Consider the following 22,580-nt stretch of genomic DNA (forward strand, 5'->3'; position numbering starts at 1 on the left):
ATGTCCAGTACCCCACCTCACCCCCTCCCCAGACACACCAAAATGATTCTAAAAAGGTCCTGTTAATAACAATTTTCATACCCTGTGATTTCATTGGGATAAGGAGCATCTAGATGTGGACTTTTTCTTTACCAATGTAAATCTGTAACTCTTTTTGAAACATATTCTTACAGAGCTGCCTAAGGTCAAGTTATCTTATTTTGCTGTACAAAGGTCAGGGACTATATAGCTGGCAGATAAAAGAAAAATATGAATAAAAGCAGGAATGTGGAACTTAGGCTGAAGCTGATGACTTTTTTCTTTCATATATGGATTTATTAACTTTTCAAAAGTGGATTAAATATCTTTTCAAACTTTGTTTTGTTAGAGAATTTCTCATGTCAAATTGCTTATGTTAATCTCTGGCTTCTTCAGTGGGGATGAGGCCTGATTTTCCTAAAATGAAGGTCTAATTATACTTGTCCTTCACTTTTGCCACCCACATCAATAAATAGAGGTGGCCCCTAAGGTGGCTAAGATAAAATATAAAGTCTCTATTTGGCATTTAAAGTCTTTCACAACCTCCACTTTTCTGCCCTTTCTATTCTTACACTTTCCTGCCCTCTGCATATTCTATGATGCAGCTATACAGACTTATTTAACTGTTCATCATCTTTCCTTGTTCCATTGAATTGGCAGTCCCCCAGATATAGAATTGAAATGTTTTCCCTCCTCACTTTTGCCTCTTAGTTTTCCTGATTTCTTTTTTAGAGTAGGAAAAGATGATGAGGAGGAATATAATGAATATGATGATGATTTAATGTTTATAATGTTCTATGTTTTGCAAAGCACATGCGCACAATTTCAGTGGAATATGAGAACTCTGTGAGGCAGTTGGGGTTTTGGGGGTTTTTTTGGTTTGTTTTCACAGTTTTTATGAATGAGGAAACTGAGAGTCATCAGCATTTGAACATTTTTGTTCCAAATTCCAGGCCCTGAGATACAGTCTATCTGCTATATCATTCAAAGGTCATTCAAGATCATAGGACTATATATTCAGATCTGGAAGCTCTTCATTTTAGGAAAAGGAAACTCAAAGAAGTTCAATGATTTGCCCAAGTTCACAAATCTTGACAGTGATAGAGCCAGGATATACACCTATAATTTTTGACTCCAAATCCATTGTTTTTTTCCACTGGTTCATATTATTTTTAATGTTATAACACCTGCCTCAAATATAAATCTTCCTTCTTCATATTGAATAAAGAATCAACTCATCTCTGCCTCCAGAATTGAAAGCAAATTGCGACTTCTTGAGGCAGCCCATTCTATTATGGGAAATCTCTATTTGTTAGAAAATTACTCCTTATTTCTTTTAGTCCTTGTTCTCCCCTCTGAGGCTAAGCAGAATAAATTTACTATCCTCTCACGGTATGATTTCAAGCCAGCTTAACAACCTAATTGTTCTCTTTTTAACACATTTTTCAATGACCCATTCTAGGTGAGATTGTAAATAGAGCATTAGTTTTTGAATCATTCATACATGAAATTTGGGTTCCAGTTGGTCTCTGAAATATACAAGATGTTATAACCATGACTAAGTTATACAACACCTCTTGTGACACTATTTCTCCCCTGAACAATAAGGATATTGGTATAGTATCTACCACACAGGTTTAAGGGGAAAGCCAAATAATATACTTTTCAAACCCTAAGGTGCCAAAATGTGACAACTTTGCCTATGATAGCTACATAAATCAACTATAGAGGGCTACCTGTTATTGAGGAAAATTTGATTACACAGATGACCAAAATGCAATTCAGAAACACCAAATCAATTTCTGTAATAAATAGTTACCCCCAAACTTAAATTACTGAGTCATTTCAGGTACATTATCATCATAATAATATCACTTTAATTTTTTTTATTAAGCTATCAATTTATAATCCATATTTAGCACCAGAAAGCACATTTCCCAAAATCATAATCCACAATCAGGCCATGCTAGTATGATAAAAATGAGCATATGGTCTAGAATACTTTACCAATTTAATTTTATAGTAATTATCCATGTAAATCAATGGTCATCAAACTGTTGTGACAGTGTCCGTTTTCATATAAGCCTAAGAGTTAGTGATTTTTTTTTATATTTTAATAAAATGAAACTTTATTTAAATATAAAATTTTACATATTAGTACAAAAACAAGCAGGAGGAAGTAATTTCTGACCCCCACCCCCCCAGGGAATAAGTAATAGAAAGCTAGGCAAAAGGGATTGAGATTGAATATGTGATTTCTTTAACTTCTCAAAAATTTGTAATGTCACAGCGTTGCTAAGAGTACTTAAGTGACTTGTTCAGAGTCACACAGCCAGTATGTCAGAGGGAGTACTTGAATCAGGTCTTCCTAAATCTGTAGTCAGCTTGCTATCTACTATACTATGCTGCCTCATGACAAAATAACAAAATTAATTTGAAGTAACAAAAAAATCTTTATTTATAGAAATTCTAAACCCGAGGTAAACATACACACCCTCTTTCAAGGAATCAGTGGATGGAATGCAAAGGTTCTTTAAACATAGATAGAAAAATAAAATACATATTCATTGATTTCCTTTATGATATTACTTTTTATGCAATTAAAACATTCTCAGAAAAGGTCTGAGAAAATAGAAAAATGCTGTTATGAGATTAGGCTACATGAGATTGCTAAAGTTATCCATGATAGAAGAAGAAGGAGGAGGAGGAGGAAAAAGAGGAGGAGGAGGGGGGAGAGGGAGGGAGGAAGGAAAGAAGAATTATTGTTTACTTAAAGAATCCTAAAATGACACCTAAAAATGGCATTGAAATAATCACATCAGAAAACTTACAGCATATAAAATAAATCCACACAAAGGTTCTACATTTCTATACAATACCAATAAACTCATAAGGAAGAGATACAAGGGGAAATTCCATTAAAAGTTTTTGGCAAGCCATTCAGGTCAAGTCAGGTCTCCAAACCCTGGTTGACAGCCTTCAAGAAAAAAAAAATTCCTAGATATCTCTAGTTAATCTTTCACTAAGAGACTTTTTCATAGAAGACTGTCCCAAAAGGTCAGACTCCTGCTCTTGATGTCTATTTCTCCTGAGTTTGGGGAAGGCTTAATTTAGATTAAATTTGTGCCAAAGAGTGGGGCACTTTAGGTTTTGATCAAGTTTGCCCAAGGAGTAGGGTGGTTTAGGTTTTGGAAAAAGTTTGTTTTATTTTTAAGTTTTCTTCCAGGAGTAGGTGGTAAAGGAAGATGGATTCCAGAAGTAGCAATATGCCTGTGGTTTCCCCCTTGAATAAATGTTTGATAGCATGGGACTAGGGGATGCCCTTGATAAATAAAACATAATTGAATCATGTGAAATCTGAAATAAATCTGCAAAAATTCAATTGTTACTTTGTTTTTCTCCCCATCCCTGCATTTGATTTTTCATTATTGCAAATTTTAAAAAAATAATAAGACTAGCGAATATGTGTTTGCCTTATCATTTTATCTGCGTATGGGGTTTTTCCTTTGAAAATGTAGGGGGCATTTTCTCTAGAGATCCTGCACCAGCTTGTGAAGAGGCAGCAGGTCCCAGAATGTCGCTTGCAGATGAGGTCCTGGCTGACCTGGAGGAGGAAGCGTAGAAGGAAGGGGTGGGGGGGAGGGCAGGACTTGGAGGAAGGGGAGGAGGAGCCTTCCATTGAAGATGTCCAGGAGAAAATGCAGCTGGATCTCTCAGGGGACTTGGTAAAGAGCATCGCCAAGATATGGAACAGCAAGATGTTTGCTGAGATCATGGTGAAGATTGAGGAGGAATATGTCAGCAAACAGGTCAAGGCTTCTGACCTGTGGAGGCAGCCCCTGAGTATCTGGTTATTATGGATTCCGACAACCTGACTGTGGAGATTGAGAATGAGCTGAATATCATTCACAAGTTTATCCTAGACAAACACTCAAAGCGCTTCCCAGAACTTGAGTCTCTTGTACTATGTGCTTTGGATTATATCTGAATGGTCAAGGAGCTTGGAAACATACTCGAAAATTTTAAGAACGAGACCTTGCAAAAGATCTTGAGCAATGCCACTATTATGGTGGTTAGCATGAAAGTCTCAACCACTCAAGGGCAGCAGCTGTCCGACCAGGAGCTAGAGAGTCTGGAGGAGGCCTACGACATGGCCCTGGGGCTGAACGCCAACAAGCATTGAATCTATGAGTACGTGGAGTCCTGCATGTCCTTTTGCACTCCCAAACTTTCCCTTATCATTGGTACCTCTGCTGCTGCCAAGATCATGGGGGTGGCTGGCAGCCTGACCAACCTCTCCAAGATGCCAGCCTGTAACATCATGCTGCTCTGGGCCCAGTGCAAGACCCTGTCGGGTTTCTTGTTCACCTCAGTGCTCCAGCACATGAGTTATGTCTACTACAGTGACATAGTGCAGTTGCCTTCCCAGGATCCGTGGCAGAAGGCAGCTCGCCTGGTATAGGCCAAGTATACCCTAGATGCAGGTGTGGACAGTTTCCATGAGAGCCCTGAGGGGAAGGTACCCAGCCCGGGTACCTTCACAAGCAATTAAAGCAATTGAAAATAAGTTATCCATGAGTAGTCATGAAAAAATTCCCATATTAGTTAGTTGTGAGAGAAAACAGTCAAAAAACCCCAAAACTTCAGATTAAGGAATTGTCAAAGAGGAAAAGAAGAAAAAAAATTTTTGGAACACTGTGAAGAAGAAAAAAATAGCTCTGCAATTTATATTTTAAATTTACCTGATACTCAACCTTTCTTTGACCATGAAAAGAGAAAGTATTTTAAAATTAGGAACTCAGCTGATCTGTATCTCAGATCAGGGATCCCCTGATCCCCCTCCTCCAATTCAGAGATTCCCCTCTGATTTCCATCCCAGTTTAGAGACTCATCTTACCCCCTATTCCAGATTAGGGACCTACTCCATCCCAGCTCAATTGACTCTCACTCCAGTTCAGTGACACCCTGTAGTTCCCCCAGCTCAGAAACCGTCCTCTTCTGACCCTGTTAATTACTCTCATCTCAGATCAGGTTCCCAAATAGAGATATTGGACCAAAAGAAAAATGCTGCAAAAATGCAGAGAAACAAGTTATATCATGGTCTTGGAAAATTATTAGCTCTATGATCTTAAACAAGTTATCTTATTTGTTTACCGCAGTTTCCTGATCTATAAAGAGGAACATAATAAGAGTACCCAACCCCAGGATCGTTGTGAGGATCAACATGATGTAATGATTGTGAAATGCTTAGCACAATGACTAACATATGGTAAGTACTATATAAATGTTGAGTTTCATTATTATTATTATTATTATTATTTCTTTATTTAAATGTAATTACTCCATACTGGATAGCACTATACTAGATTTTAGATATGATTAGTATAAAATATCAAAGGTAATAAGATTAATGATTTCTATGTAGGATAATTTGGAAATGCATTGGACTGAATTGATGTTATCTGAATGAGAATGTTTTGGGGGATGTTTCATGTTTTAAATACATGGTCTTCTGTGTATTACTGTATTCCTAAATTCTTTTATATTGTGAATTTTGGGGAATTTTATCAGAAATACTATTAGGCAGAAACTTTGTTTAATGGGATGTTGTTAGGTTATGAATTGAAATTTTGAAAGAATGTGACAAAATAGATATTTTAAAACTGGTGAATATTTAATGGGGTGTAACTTTTTTTAAACAGATAATAAAAACTTTACTATAATAGTGACTTTTCATTTGAATATTATTGGCTATTGCATAAAATTTATGAAAATGCATAAGGTGGTTTAAAGACATAACTTTAGTACATTAATACAAATCACCTATCAGGTATTTGCTGTATGTTTGAAACCACAGGATATGGTTAGTTTTAATTTATAAATAAAGGATAAATGAATTATAACTCTTATGGAAACATTAGAAATTAATAATATTCAAGTCTTAAGTTGTGGTTAGTGAAATTTTGCTATTCTAGGTTAAAACTCTGGGGACTATAATTTACTATTGTTTTGAATTTTGCTTACAGGGATGCATGTCAGAATTGTCATTAAGCCAATTGTAGAAAATGGCATTTGCTGCAGTCTGAGAACTGCTAAACCTAGATGTCTGTACCCCATTTTTTGATGGGGGGGTTGGCTGCAGTGGAGCCTAAGATAGAATCCTGTTGACTCTGTTTCTTCATTTTGCTATTTCCTTTCTAAAAAGTAAACTTCTCCACTAGTTAATCCTCAGCCTTGATTTTGATGCTGTGTGACTACATGATTGGCTGTTAGATGTGACTCATGCCTATAATCAAACAAAACTAAGGGAGTTTTTCCCATGTCATGGTATATGTCAGGTCAGTCTGTGCCCTTAAGGGAACAAGACTTGACATTGTTATAACAATGTCCCTTCTTTTCCTTTCACAGCAAATTTCTATAATCATAGTAGCTGAGCAAGAGAAATTTTTTAAGTATGATACTAAATCTGTTAATCAATAGATTAATATTGGAACATCTTTAAATTACTATAATATAATGTGAGTACAAAACATCTTAATATTTTAACCCATATTTGTGATCAAATTATAATATTTGAATGATTTCCTCAAAAAGGAAAATTAAAATATTAAGTCAAAATATAATTTTAAAAGTTTCTAATTAAATTGGAATAGAAAGTTTTAAGAAAGCACAGAATAGATGTTCTTTAAGAATTACATAGACATATGACTGACTTCCAAATGTATCTAGTATAGAAATTCAGGCTTTGAGTATGTTTTAATAATAAGTTCTCAAATTTGGATTAAGCATTTGCATGTAATTGCATTGATAATTGTAAAGAAAGTAAAATTATTTCCTCACTTTAAAAGTTTCTGTCTGATAATATTAAGACAGAATAATTCATTATACAAGTTAGACCCTCATGATTTTTTTTTAAAGATTCTTATATCAGGTACAGGGCTTAGGTAAAGATAAAAGCAGAAAATGACATATTAAAACTGAAATTCTCTGAAGTTTCAGGATTGGGGAACCAAATTTAAGAGACTATATTATATTAAGTCCTATTACTGCTAGATTTTAGCAGAATTATCTTGGAACCTTTGCAAATGATTTGAAACCAAAGAAGCAGAGCCTCCTTTAGAATTGCCTTGAAAGGTTATTACAGAATGTCTAAGAGAAAATATTCAGGGACCATAGAGTTACAAGGGATATCTGGGACACAAAATGTGATGATTAAATGAACATTGGGAGTAGGTTACTAAGAAACAAGGATATTTCATGTTAGTTAATATTAATGACCATTAGTGTATTGCTTTGACCTTTTGTTTAATGGTGTTTATATTTTGTTTTTTTTTTGGTTACCTCGGTGACATGTAAATCTCCCTAATCAAAATTAGTTCATTGTGAGTACTTTAAGTAATTTAATCTGTAACCTGATTTATGTAATTCTGATTATGAATATGTGAAACATTTTATGGATTTTGCCTATAGGTAAGTGATGCATGGAGGTAGTGGGCTTCCCACTCCTCCATAAAGCAAAAGGGGAAATTGAAGGAAGTGGAGCAGCAAATAGTTAATTGTGCAAATTGAGTGAACCACAATGACTCCATCTTGTGACTCAGTTTTGGATCTAGCTCATTTCCTTTCCTATTTATTCAATTATGGGTTTGGTCCAACTTTTGTCTCTTGAGAAAACTTCATTCAATTGTGGGAACTGGGAGAAAATCTAACTATATTGTTTGAATCTAGTTCTATGTGACTGGGAAACTGGCTCACCTCTACCTCTACATAACCTAGATTAAACTGACCAGAAACTGAGTCAAGGCATTTTCCCACAATTATACAGCTAAAGCATTTGAAAATGTCCTTGTATAGATCAGTCAGTTATTGTTTCCATGTTCATTTGATTGTTCACAGATACTTTGTGACAGTGGTACATCTATTTTACTGATTGCAGGGATTTGCACCTCTTCACCGTCCCTCTCCCAACTTGGACAGTCCCTGTTCTTTTCTCCCATTAGAAATCAGACTACCTAATGTTGTATCATTTCCTTGTAATTAAAAGGTTTTATTTGACTAATTATTTTCTTCTTTTTCTTGCTTTCTTTTTTTCTTTTTTTGGTGAGGCAGTGAGGGTTAAGTGACTTGCCAAGGTCACACAGCTAGTAAGTGTCAAGTGTCTGAGGTCGGATCTAAACTCAGGTCCTCTTGAATCCAGGGTCAGTGCTTTATCCACTTTGCCACCTAGCTGCCCCCTGACTAATTATTTTTAATGTAAGTGTATGTCTCATCATGGATTGGGGGTCCAGCCCTGAGGTGAAAAAGGAGTCTGGTCCCAATTTGTTAGGGAATTGCTTAATAAGTTGTTATGCTCAGAAGATGGAACCTTCATTTTCCCAGGCATTTCATGTTCCCCCATTTCTTTCTTCCCAGTCCCAAGATTGTTGGATTTCTCAGTAGAGTGTACAAGTAGATTCCCCTGGAGGTAGGTTGGGTAGAAGGGCCATCAGGAGCCCAGCATCAGACTCCACATTTCTTGGCTTGTGGGGAATTTAGAAAGAGGGCCTAAAGAGGTTATGTTCAGCCCCTCATGGACCCCATTGTAGGGCCCTGGTGAGGGCAGTGGCAGGGCTCCTATCCCCAGCCTGCTATTTGATCCCTTTTGCTCCTCCTGCTGATGGAATGTCTTTATTCATTTTATTTTAGTTCCAAATGTCTGACTGTCTTGTGGGGGTGGGGGTGGTTTCCTCCTCTTCTCTTTCCTTTCCTCCCCCTACCTCCTCTCTCCAAGGAGTTATTATGTAGACAATGATGTGTAAAGTGTGCTCCCATCCTTACTGTTTACTCTGCAGAAATTTATTTTGGCCTCAGAATCAACATTAAATTAAGCCTCTCAGTGGATTCTGGAGCTGCAAAACCTACAAAAAGGTGGAGTGAAACAATCTTCTGGCTTGATAACCTAGAAGGTCTTCAGGAAATGTCTTTTTCCTCTGGGTAAAGGGGGAGTACAGGTCAGTGCAGAGGGTGTCTGGGTAAGCCAGCACAAATGTCTTAGCCACAGCACAGATCAGCAGCTGAGGACCTGAGGTCCTTACTCAGCAAACTAGTGGCACAGCAGGCCAGTTGTAAGACCCCCCCAGTTCCAAAACAGAAGGCAATCTGCCAACTGGGGTTTCTACTACCCAGCAGGCCCAATAGACTGTGCCATCCACTGCAGTGAGCAAGCTGCAAACTTCTGAGGCCTCAGAGCAGAAAGCCAGTGACTGGGCCCCTGGCCTCCAGCAAAAGAAGCTTGGGATAGTGTACATTGTCCAAAGGAGCAGAACTCAACTTTAAAAGGCACAAAAGAGACCAAAATATAAATAAGAAATAGAAAAGACCCTTCACCATAGAAAATTACTATGGTGACGGAGGATCAAAACAAACTCAGAGGAGGACAACAATGATAAAACATCTACATGTGAAGCTTAAAGGGGAGAAGAATTGGTTTCAAGACCAAAAAAGCCCTCTTGGAAGAGCTTCAAAAGGATTTTATAAACCAAATAGGAGAAATAGAAGAAAAATTGGAAAAAGAAGTGAGAGTTATGCAAGAGAAATTCAACAGCTTAGAAAAAAAAATATTGTCTTAAAAGTACAATTAGTCTGTTGTGATTTTTTTCACATTCTAACTAATGTGGAAATTGTTTGCATGATTGCACTTTGTCTAACTTATATTGACTTGCTTGTGTTCTTAAGGAGGGGTTGGGAGGGAGGGAGAAAGAGAATTTGGAACACTAAGTTTTAAAAGTCAACATTAAAATTTGTTTTTACATGTAATTTGGGAAAACATTAAATAAAATTCTAAAAAAAACCCAATTGGACAAATGGAAAAGTTGGTGAAAAAGCTGCCTAAGGAAAATTGCTCCTTAAGAATCAGAATTGGGCAGGTGGAAGATAATGACTCAGTGAGACAGCAGGAAGAAGTAAAGCAGAATCAAAAGAATATAAAATTAAAAGAAAACGTACACCTATTCAGAAAAACAACAGACCTGGTAAATAGATTATGGAGGGACAACCTAAGAATAATTGGACTACCTGAAGTACCATGATGAAAAAAAAAGAACCTTGACAGCATATTTCATTAGATCATAAAGGAAAACTGCCCTAGTGTCTTAGAACCAGAGGAAAAATTAATTATTGAAACAATCCACTGATTATGCTGAAAGAGACCCCCAAAGGGACAACTCCAAGGAATATCATAGCCAAATTCCAGAATTATCATGTAAAGGAGAAAGTACTGCAAGCACTCAGAGAGAAATAATTTAAATATTAAGGAAAAACAATCTGGATCACACAAGACCTGGCAGGCAGCTTCAACATTAAAGGATCAGATTGCTTGGGATATGAGATTCTCAAGGGCAATGGGACTTGGATTACAACAAAGAATGTACTGCCCAGAAAAATTAAGCATAATTGTTCAGGGGGAAAGATGGACATTCAACAAAATAGGAGACTTTAAAACTTTCCTAATGAAAAGACCAGAACTGAACAGAAAATTCAATCTACAAATACAAGCTATAAGAAGAGCATAGAAAGGTAAAACAGGGGAAAACATTATTCAGTAAAGTTTAAATGCTTATATTACTACACAGGAAGAAGATACTTATAATCCATGACAACTGTATCTTTATTGGAACAGATAGAAGGCATATACATAGACAGAGAATGTAGGCATAAGTTGATTCCGATGTGATAATATATAAAACACCTTAAAGACAAAAAAAGAAATATACTGGGAGAAAAGGAAAGGGAAGGCAGAATTGGGTTAACCACATCACATAAAGAGGCACAAAAGGCCTATGACAATAGAGGGGGAAAAGGGAGGGGTGAGCATTCTTTCAACCTCATCTGATTTTGCTCAAAGAGGGAAAAAAACATACACAGACAAGTTGGTTTATCTTACTGTATAGGGAAGTAAGCGGTGAAAGGAGAAAGAAAAGGGTAGGGTGCTGATAGAAGGGAAGGTAAAACTAGAAGGCAAAAGGGAAAAGTAAAAGGGAGGTGGGGCTAATAGAAGAGAGAGTAGATTGAAGGAAGTGGAGGTCAGAAGCAAAACACTGGTGAGAAGGGACAGGGGAAAGAAAAGAGAAAATTATAAATAAGGGGGGACATAGGATGCAAGAAAATAAACAGTAAACTCTTCCATAAAAAAGAAAGTGAACAGCAGAGTAGAGTAAAAAACAGAATTCTATAATATGTTGTTTACAAGAACCACATTTGAAGCAGATACACAGAGATTGAAGGTAAAAGGCTAGAGTAGATTATATTTATGCTTGAGCCGAAGTTAAAAAAAAATCAGGATAGCAATCCTAATCTCAGAAAAAACAAAAGCAAAAATATACCTAATTAAAAGAGATTAGCAAAATGACATATTACTAAAAGGTACCATAGACAATGAAGTAATATCAATAGTAAGCATATACACCAAATGCTACAACATCCAAATTCTTAGAGAAGATAAGTGAGCTACAGGAAGAAATAGACAGTGAAATTATATTAGTGGGAACCTCAACCTCCCTCTCCCAGAACTACATAAATCTAATCACAAAATTAATGAGAAAGAAGGTAATGAAGTGAATAAATTTTTAGAAAAAATAAATATGATAGACCTCTGGAGAAAACTGAATGGGGATAGAAAGGAACACACATTTTCTCAGTGGTACATGGCACCTACACAAAAATTGACCATGTAGGACATAAAAATCTCATAGTCAAATGCATAAAAGCATAAATAGTCAATGCATCATTTTCAGATCACTATATGTAATAAAGGGCCATGGAAAGATAGACCAAAAATGAATTGGAAACTAAATAATCCCATCCTAAAGAATGAATGGGTCAAATAACAAATCATGGAAACAATGAAAAACTTCATTCAAGAGAATAACAAAAATGAAACAACATGCCAAAACTTATGGGATGCAGCCAAGGCAGTTTTAGGGGAATTTTTATATTTTTAAATGCCTACATGAATAAAATAGAGAAAGAAGAGATCAACGAATTGAGCATACAACAAAAAAGCTAGAAAAAGAACAAATTAAAAATCCCCAGTCAAATACCAAATTATAAATTCTGAAAATTAAAAGAGATTAAGAAAATTGAAATTAAGAAAAGTATAGAATTAATAAATAATTAATAAATTGATTTTATAATTAACAAATTGATAATTGATAAAACTAAGAGCTGGTTCTATGAGAAAACCAAGAAAATAGATAAACCTTTGGTTTATTTGATTTAAAAAAAGAAAGAAGGAAACCAAATTACCAGTATCAAAAAATGAAAAGGGTGAATTCAAGACCAATGAAGAGAAATTTAAAGCAATAATTAGGAGCTATTTTGCTCAACTATATCCAAATAAATTTGATAATAAGAGTGAAATGGATGAATATTTACAAAATATAAATTATCTAGATTAAGAGAAAAGGAAATAAAATCCTTAAATAAGAACATTTTAGAAAAAGAAATTGAACAAGCTATCACTGAACTCCCTAAGAAAAAACCTCCAGAAAAACAAGACAAAACAAAAAAACCCTCCAGGTCCGCATGGGTTTACATGTGAATTCTACCAAACATTAAAAAAACAATTAGTTCCAATACAGTATGAAAAATTCAGGAAAAGAGGTGAAGAAGAGATACTACCAAATACCATTTAAGAAACAAATATGGCATTGATGTCTAAACCAGGAAGAGCAAAATCAGAGAAAGAAAATTATAGACCAATTTCCCTAATGAATATTGATGCAAAAATTCTAAATAGAATATTAACACAGAGATTACAGGAATGTATCACCAGGATAATACATTATGACCAGGTGGGATTTATGCCTGGAATTTAGGGATGGTTCAATATTAGGAAAAGTATCAACATAATCAACCACATCAATTACAAAATTATCCAAAATCATATGATTATCTCAATACATGAAGAAAAAGCTTTTGAAAAAAACACAATAGCAATTCCTATTAAAAGCACTAGAGAGCACAGGAATAAATGGAGATTTCCTTAAAATAATAAGAAGTATCTATCCAAAATGGGGTAGGTTGGAAGCACTCCCAATAAGATCAGGGCTGAAACAAGGATGTCCATTGTCACCACTATTCTTCAATATTGTACCAGAAATGTTAGCCTTAGCAAAAAGAGAAAAAAATTGAAGGAATAGGAATAGGCAAAGAAGAAACAAAACTATCATTCTTTGCAGATGATTTGATGGTATAAAGAATCATAAAGAATCAACTAAAAAAACTGTTTGAAACAATTGACTACTTTAGCAAAGTTACAGGATATAAAATAGACCCACATAAACCATCAGCATTTCTATATATGACCAATAAAGCCCAACAGCAAGAGATAGAAACAAAAATTCCATTTAAAGTAACTGTAGACAATATAAAATATTGTCTACAGTTACTAAACCCAGGAGCTATATGAACACAAATATAAAACACTTTTCACACAAATAAAATCAGATCTAAACAAATGAAAAAATATCTGTTGCTCATGGGTAGGCTATCCTATTATAATAAAAATGACAATTCTATTTAAATTAGTTTACTTATTCTGTGCCATACCAATCAAACTACCAAAACATATTTAATAGAGCTAGAAAGAACAATAACAAAATTCACCTGGAAGAACAAAAGATTACGAATATTAAAGGACTTAACGAAAAAATGCAAAAGGTGGCCTAGCTGTACTATATCTAAAACTATTTTATAAAGCAGAAACCATCAAAATTATTTGGTACTGGACAAGAAATAGAGTGGTAGATCAGAGGAATAGGTTAGGCACACAAAAGATAGTAGTAAATTAATATAGCAATCTCCTGTTTGATAAATCAAAAGTCACTAGCCTCTGTGATAAAAACTCACTATTTGACAAAATCTGTTAAGAAAATTGGAAAATATTATGGCAGAAACTAGGCATAGAACAACATTTTACATGGTACACCAAAGTAAAGTCAAAATGGGTGCATGATCTAGACATAAAGGGTGATGCTGTAGGCAAATTAGAAAAGAAAAGAATAGTTTACTTGTCAGATCTATGGAGAAAGGAAGAATTCATGACCAAAGATGAGATAGATAACATTATGAAATGTAAAATGGATCATTCTGATTACATTAAATTAAAAATGGTTTGCACGAACAGAAGCAGTGCAGCAAAGACTGGAAGGAAAGCAGAAAGTTGGGAAACAATTTTTTTACAGCCAGTGTTTCTAATAATTGCCTCATTTCTCAAATATATAAGGAAAAAAGGCATTCTCCAATTGAGAAATGGTTAAAGGATATTAATAGGCAGTTTTCAGATGAAGAAATAAAAGTATTCTATGGGTATAAAAAATAATCTCAATCACTACTGATTAGAGAAATGCAAATTAAAACCACTCTGGAGGGGCAGCTAGATGGCACAGTGGATAGAGCACTGGCCCTGGAGTCAGGAGTACCTGAGTTCAAATTCGGCCTCAGACACTTAACACTTACTAGCTGTGTGACCCTGGGCAAGTCACTTAGCCCCAATTGCCTCACCAAAAACAAAACAAAACAAAACAAAAACACTCTGAGGTATCACCTCACACCTATCCAATTGGCTAATATGACAAAAAAAGAAAATTATAAATGTTGAAGATGTGGGAAAATTGAAACACTAATGTACTGTTGGTGGAGCTGTGAAATGATTCAACCATTCTGGAGAGTAATATGGAACTATCCCCAAAAGGATATAAAATTGTGCATACCCTTTGATCAAGAAAAACCACTACTAGGTGTATATCCCAAAGGGATCATAGAAAATGGGAAAAGACCTACATGTATGAAAATACTTATAGGTGCTCTTTTTTTGGTGGCAAAGAATTGGAAATTGAGGGGATGCCCATCAACTAGGAATGGCTGAACAGGTTGTGGTATATGAATGTCATGGAATACTAATGTTCAATAAGAAATGATGAGCAGGCAGATTTCAGAAGAAAACTGGAAAGACTTACATAACTTGATGCTGAGTGAAATGAGCAAAATCAAGAAAATATCGTACAAGTTATCAGCAATATTGTGTGATGATCAACTGTGATAAACAGGTTTTATCAGCAATACAGTTATGCAAGACAAGTATAATTAGACAGAGGGCACAGGTGTGAGTTGAACAGGAAGGGATGCTATCTTTTTTTAAAAAATAAATTAAATTAAGGGGAAGGAGGAAGGCACTGGGAGAAAGGGTAAGGGAGAGGTAGAATGGGGTAAAGTATCTCATATAAAAGATGCAAGAAAAAATCTTATTCATTGGAGGAGAAGAATGGGGGAGGTGCTGGGGAGTGAGTGAACATTACTCTCATCAGAATTTGCTTAAAGAGGGAACAACATATACACTCAATTGGGTATAATAACCTATTTTACCTTGTAGGAAAGTAGGAGGGCAAGGAGATAAAAGAGGGAGGGAATGGAACAGAGGGAAAGTTGGGGGAGAGGGCAGCCAGAAGCAAAACACCTTTGAGGAAGGAAAGGATGAAAGGAGATAGAGAATAGAGAAAATGACATGGGGAGGAAGTAGGGTGGAGGTAAATTCACTTAGTAATTGTAACTATGAAATGATGGACAAGATGCTCTCAGAAAAAACCTGGAAAGACTTATATGAGCTAATGCAAAATGAGATATATTGTATCCAAAGTAACAGCAATATTGTTAGATTATCAGCTGTAAATGACTTGGCTATTCTCAGCAATGCAGTGATCTGAAGGACTTATAAAAATATGTGATGCATCTCCAGAAAAAGAACCGATGGTGTCTGAATACAGATAGAAGCATATTTTTTTAGTTCCTTTTTCTTAAGTTTTTTTTTGCCTGTTTTCTTTTATAAACTGACTAATGTGGAAATGTTTTGCATGACTACACATATATAACTTATATTGAATTGCTTGTGTTTTGGGGGGAAGGAGGGAGGAAAAGAATTGGGAACACAAAGCTTTTAAGATGGATGTTAAAATTATTTTTACATGTAATTGGGGAAAATAAAATGCTAAATAAATAGGAAAAAATTTTAAAAAGAAAAGCTATCAGGGGGAATGGTTTTCTAGGACCAGCACACCACAATGGAAAATGAAGGTCACTTAAAGGACCAGTTGACAGATCTTATTCTTCCCTTGATATAAAGAGGCTTATTAATCACTGTATCCCCACTGGACATTGGACAGTGTATTGGGTTTCTCTGAAAATAACATGATAATTGATAACTAGAGTAAAATCTAAAAAGGAGTATCAGGGTGATGATACCCAAGGAAGAGCAGTTGAAAAGATTAATACTATATCATTAGAAGATATAGGTAACTCTACACCTTTGAAGGAAATAGTTGCTCCTCCATGTATCTGCCTTAATCATATATTATCTTCTATGTTTATACTCCATGAGTGATCCCTGTGCCTATCCATTCATCCAACAGAGAAGAGCATGCTCCATGTTTATGAGATAGGAGAATGGGAAATATTTTCTTGTTATTTTATTACTATGTTATTAAATGTCTTTGAATCGAATGCATCTTCTGACTAGTAAAGGTATTCACAATGGTGGGGGCTCCATGAAGAGATTTCTGAACCACAAAGAACCAAAGTAATTTTCCACGGGTGAAGTAGTCTTTAGTCCTCTGTTAGTGAAAGAACAGTGAAACCATAAGAAGATTAAAGAGGAGATTCCTACTCAAGTAGTTATTAGGCTAGATGACTTTTGCAGTTCTTTCCAATTCACATTTTATAATTCTATGAGAGGAGCTCTCACACTTCAAAAGAGATAGAGATAAATAGGCATCTGAAAAGTCCATAAAGGCTACAAATGACTTACAATCCATAGTTTATAAAATATAATAGTCATTATGTATAATTAAAAACTGGGTACTAAATATCAATCAAATATTTCTAAAATGAAAAAACAAAGTTTGTAGAGACCTTTCCTTGTATCAGTCTATTTAAAAAAAATAGATTATTTCAAATGAAAAATTTCTTTATATTTTTTTTCTTAAAAGTCATTCAGAATGCATGAGAGGGGCAGCTAGATGGCTAGGTGGATAAAGCACTGGCTCTGGATTCAGGAGTACCTGAGTTCAAATCTGGCCTCAGACACTTGACACTTACTAGCTGTGTGACCCTGGGCAAGTCATTTAACCCCAATTGTGCCTCACTAAAAAAAAAGAAAAAGAATGCGTGAGAGACACAAAAAGTAAGGTTTTGAAATTTTGATACCACAGTCAACATTTTTGTAGAATCTGAGCTTGAATTTTATCTGGATTATAAAACTATCCTGTATACCACTGATTGTATATATGTATGTATGTGTTTTATATATATACATATATATATATATATATATTTCAAGAATTAGTGACTTAAGCAATTTGGGTAAAGTCTTCCTTTAAACAGATCATAGGCATTTGTATACTTTTGTATATGTCATGAGAAGTGGTATACAACCTGTTTATGAACCTCTCTGAACTTACTCATACTGATTCTCAGTGAATAGACTTTTGTGCTCTCCTAACATATTATCTGAGGACCTAGGGTCATCTCTTAGCCATAGTGAAAGTAGGGAATAGGGTCTTAGGGAAGTAAAGTTCAATATATTTTTAAATGTCTCTGTTTTTTGCTATGCAATCAATAAAAATATATAATAATAATACTTCACATTTATATCTCACTTCCTATGGCTAATATGTATTAGAGTTCTCTAAGCATCAATCACCTTTGTGATTGTTTCATCTTTCTTTAGAGTGAAAGGAGACATGATTAGCCTTATATAAAATATATTTCTTTGTCTTTTTTGATAGTTCAGTATTTTATTATTTTCTAGTTAAATATAAAGATAGTTTTCGGGGGGCAGCTAGGTGGTGCAGTGGATAAAGCACTGGCCCTGGATTCAGGAGTACCTGAGTTCAAATCCGACCTCAGACATTTCACACTAGCTGTCACTTAACCCCCATTGCCCTGAAAAAAAAAAGATAGTTTTCAACATTCGTTTTCATAGGATTTCTAGCTTCAAATTTTTTTCCCTCCCTCCTCCCCAAGGCAGAAAGCAATCTAAAATAGATTATATATGTACAATCACATTAAACATATTTCTGCATTAGTCATATTGTGAAAGAAGAGTCAGAGCACAAGGGAAAAACCTCAAAAAAGATGGAAAAAACAACAGCCCCAAAGTAGAAACAGTATGGTTCAATCTGCATCCTTTTTACTGGATGTTGAGAACATTTTCTATCATGAAGTTCTTTGAAATTGTTTTGGACCATTGCATTGCTAAAAAGAGCCAAGTCTATCACCATTGTTCATCACACAATGTTGCTGTTACTGGGTACAATGTTCTCCTTGTTCTGCTCCTCTCAGTCAGCATCAGTTCATGTAAGTCCTTTCAGGTTTCTCTGAATTCCTCCTGCTCATCATTACTTCTCACATTGATATTTTAAAACTTTGTGTTCTAAATTTTTTTCCTCCCTCCCTCCCTCCCTCCTCCTCCCTCCTTATGAAATCCAGCAATTCAATATGTCATACATGTGCAGTTATGCGAAACATCTTATTATTAGTCAGGTTGTAAAAGAAAATAGACAAAATAGCTTTAGAAAGAGGACCTAACAAATAAAATTATACTTTAATATGTATTAAGATACTATAACTTCTATCTCTGTTGATGGTTTGCATTTTTCATACATCCTTCTGATAGCATACTGCTCATCATTTCTTTCACAGTTACTATTGCTACCTGTATTAACCTCCATATTATTCCCTCACCTTGATATTTACTCTATTTTCTATCTTCCTTCACCCTATCCCTCATCAAAAGGGTTTTACTTTTTACTGCCCTGTCCCCCAATCTGCCCTTCCTTCCTTTGCCACCTCCCCTCCCTCTGTGCCCCCCCCCGCCATATCCTTCCCCTCCAACTTTCCCTCAGGGCACAATATATTATTATACTCATTTGAATGTGTATGTTATTCCATCTTTGAGCCAGTTCTAATGAGAGTAAGGATCACTTACTCCCCTGCTCCTTCCCCATCTTCCCCTCCACTCCATAAGTTTTGTTCTTGTTTCTTTTACATGAACTACTTTTCCCCTGTCCACCTCTCCCTTTCCCTTTCTTCAAGTGCATTCCTCTTATTTCTTAACTTTATTTTGAAGATGTCATCATGGGTCAGCTAGGTGACATAGTGGACAAAGCACCAGTCATGGACTCAGGAGGCCCGAGCCCATATCTGGCCCCATACATAAGCAACCCCACCCTGCCTGCCCCTCAAAAAGCAAGGATAAACAAAAAATAAATGCTTTACAAATATCATCCCTTCAAATTCAATTCATACCTGTGACCTCTATCTAAGTAATTCCTTTTAGCTGCCCTAATACTGAGAAAAATCTTATGAGTTAGAAGTATTATCTTCCCATGTTGGAATATAAACAGTTTAATCATTTAATATCCCTCATGATTTCTTTTTTTCCATATAAATGTTTTATTATTTTCCAGTAACATGTAGAGATAGTTTTCAACATTTGTTTTTTATAAGATTTCTAGTTTCAAAGTTTTCTCTCTCCCTCCCCTCTCTCCCCCATCCCCAAGACAACAAGAAATCTGATATAGCTTATATCTATACTGTGAGATTTAAAATTGGATATAAAAGCATTAAACTCCCCCTTTTAACTTTTCCCATATATATATAAATATCTCCGAGACCACTAAGAAAAAGAAGCCTCTGAGCTTTAATCAGTGAGGGATTAGTTTTTATTGCTTGGGAATTAATTAGACAACAAAAGGTGATACCAATTAGGGAAATAGGAAAGTAGAAATACAAATGAATGATCTTAGATCTAAGCTTAGTCTATTTTCCTTTATAAAACTCACTGAATCCCAAATTTCCTGCCAGGCCGAGAACCATGGCTAAGTTGAAAAGCCAGAGAGCAAACTTCTGTTGCTCTCTTAGTTTTTTTTTTTTTAGCTTACATTTTTTTTATTCTAAATAGAATTTTATTTTCCAAAATATATGTAAAAACAAAATTTTAATATCAATTTTTTAAAAACTTTGTGTTCCAACTTTTCTTCCCCGCTCCATTCCTGTCCCCCACCCACAAGAACTCAATCAATTCAAAATAACTTATACATGAGTAGTGAGGGAAAATTCCCATATTAGCTAGTTGTGAGAGAAAACAGTCAAACCCCCCAAAACTTCAGATTAAGGAATTGTCAAAGAGGAAATGAAAACAATTTTTAAATGTGTTTCCATCTGTTTTCAGACACTATCAGTTCTTTCTCTGCAGATGGGCTGCAATCTTCATAAGTCCCTTAGGGTTACACTGGATCATTGCTTTGCTGAAAACAACCACATGCTTCCCAGCAGATCATCCCCCACTATTGCTGTTATTTTGTATACAGTACATTTCACTCTGCTTCAGCTCATGTGGGTCTCTCCAGGTTTTCCCGATAGCATCCTATTCATCACAACCTCTATATAGTACCTTAAGCTTGACAGAGAATCTTCTTCACAAAGGCCCAGCAAAGTAGGTACCATACATTTTGCCATTATAATCAATCATCATAACTATTTCCCTCTATCCCACTCCCTTCCCATGACATTTACTCTATCTTCTTTTTTTTTGTTTTTTTTTGTTTTTTTTTAAGTGAGGCAATTGGGGTTAAGTGACTTGCCCAGGGTCACAGAGCTAGTAAGTGTTAAGTGTCTGAGGCCGGATTTGAACTCAGGTACTCCTGACTCCAGGGCCGGTGCTCTATCCACTGCGCCACCTAGCTGCCCCTCTTCTTTTTACCTATTCCTCCTCAGAGGTGCCTTACTTCTGACTCTCCCTCACTCTGCGCTCCCTTTTTTCACCCTTCCTTCCTTGTCCACTTCTCCTCCTATTTTCCTGCAGGGTTAAATAGATTGCTCCTCCCAATTGGGTATGAAAGCTATTCCCTCCATGAGCCCACTCCAATGAGATCAGGGACCCTGAGCTAATTCTGTGTTCTAAATTTTTCTTCCTCCCTCCCTCCTCAACCCTCTCTATGAGATCAAGCAATTCCATATGTCATACTGGTGCAGTAATGCGGAACATCTTCATCTTCCTTGAAAGTGTTTTGCTTTTGACTGCTCTCTCCCCCAATCTGTCCTTTCCTCCTGCCCTTCTCCCTCCCCTTTTCTCCCTCTCCCCCCCAGGGCAAAAGTATATTACTATACCTACTTGAGAATGTATGTTAGTCCTTCTTTGAGCCAATTCTGATGGTATTAAGGTTCACTCACTCCCCAACTCCTTCCATCTCTTCCACTCTCCTCCATAAGCTTTCTTCTTGTTTCCTTCATGTGAAATACTTCTCCCCAGACCATCTCTCCCCCTTTCCCTCCCCCAATTTATTCCTCCTACACCTCAAACCTATTTTAATGATGTCATCATGGATTAGCTAGGTGACACAGTGGACAAAGCACCAGCCCTGGACCCAGGAGCCCCCCCCCCCCCTGCTCAAATCCAGCCCCAGACATAAGACACCCCTCCCCATCTGCCCTACAAAGAACAAAACATAAATGCTTTACAGATATCATTCCTTCACATTCAGTTCAGCCCTGTCTTCTGTGAATTTCTTGCGAAGAATTTTTGTTTTGTTTTGTTTTGTTTTTTGCTGAGGCAACTGGGACCAAGCAACTTGCCCAGGGTCACACAGCTATTAATTGTCAAGTGTCTGAGGTCACACCTGAACTCAGGTTCTCCTGAGTCCAGGGATGGCACTCCATCCACTGCACCACCCAGCAGCCCCTGAATTTCTTATTTAGATAGTTCTTATGATTTCAAAGTATTATCTTCCCATGTAGGAATGTAAACCATTTTATCTTTTAATATCCCTCATGAAGTCTTTTTCCTGTTTACCTTTTTATGCTTCTCCAGGATCTTGTATTTGAAAGTCAAATTTTCTATTCAGTTCAGGTCTTTTCATCACAAATGCTTGAAAGACCTCTTTCTCATTGAAATCCCATTTTTGTCTCTGAAAAATTATACTCAGTTTTCCTGGGTACGTGATTTTTGGCTGAAGTCCCAGTTCCTTTGCCCTCTGAAATATCATATTTCATGCCCTTCGGTCCTTTAATGTAGAAGCTGCTAGATCTTGCTTTATCCTTATTGGAACTCCACAGTATTTGAGTTCCTTTTTTCTAGCTGCTTGCAGTATTTTCTCCTTGACCTGGGAGTTCTGGAATTTGGCTATAATATTCCTAGAGGTTTTCCTTTTGGGATCTCTTTCAGGAGGTGATCAGTGGATTCTTTCAATTTCTATCTTAGCTTCTGCTTCTAGAATATCAGGGCAATTTTCCCTCACAATTTCTTGGAGGATGGTGTCTAAGCTTTTGTTTTGGTCATGGTTTTCAGGTAGTCCAATGATTTTCAAATCATCTCTCCTAGATTTATTTTCTAGGTCAGCTGTTTTTCCAAGAAGATATTTCACACTGCCCTCTATTTTTTCATTCAATTGGATTTGCTTTACTGTGTCTTGGTTTCTCATAAAGTCACTAGCTTCCATTTGTTTTATCCTAATTCTTAGGCAATTATTTTC

At 36.0% G+C, this 22,580-nt stretch overlaps 1 pseudogene; it reads left to right on the forward strand.

The window, feature by feature from the left end:
* Positions 1 to 3,592: 3,592 nt before the first annotated feature.
* On the forward strand, positions 3,593 to 4,570 carry LOC122747788 (annotated as a pseudogene).
* The last annotated feature ends 18,010 nt before the right edge of the window (positions 4,571 to 22,580 follow it).

The sequence above is a fragment of the Dromiciops gliroides genome, chromosome 3 (assembly GCF_019393635.1).
Source record: "Dromiciops gliroides isolate mDroGli1 chromosome 3, mDroGli1.pri, whole genome shotgun sequence".
In the NCBI taxonomy this organism is placed as follows: domain Eukaryota; kingdom Metazoa; phylum Chordata; class Mammalia; order Microbiotheria; family Microbiotheriidae; genus Dromiciops; species Dromiciops gliroides.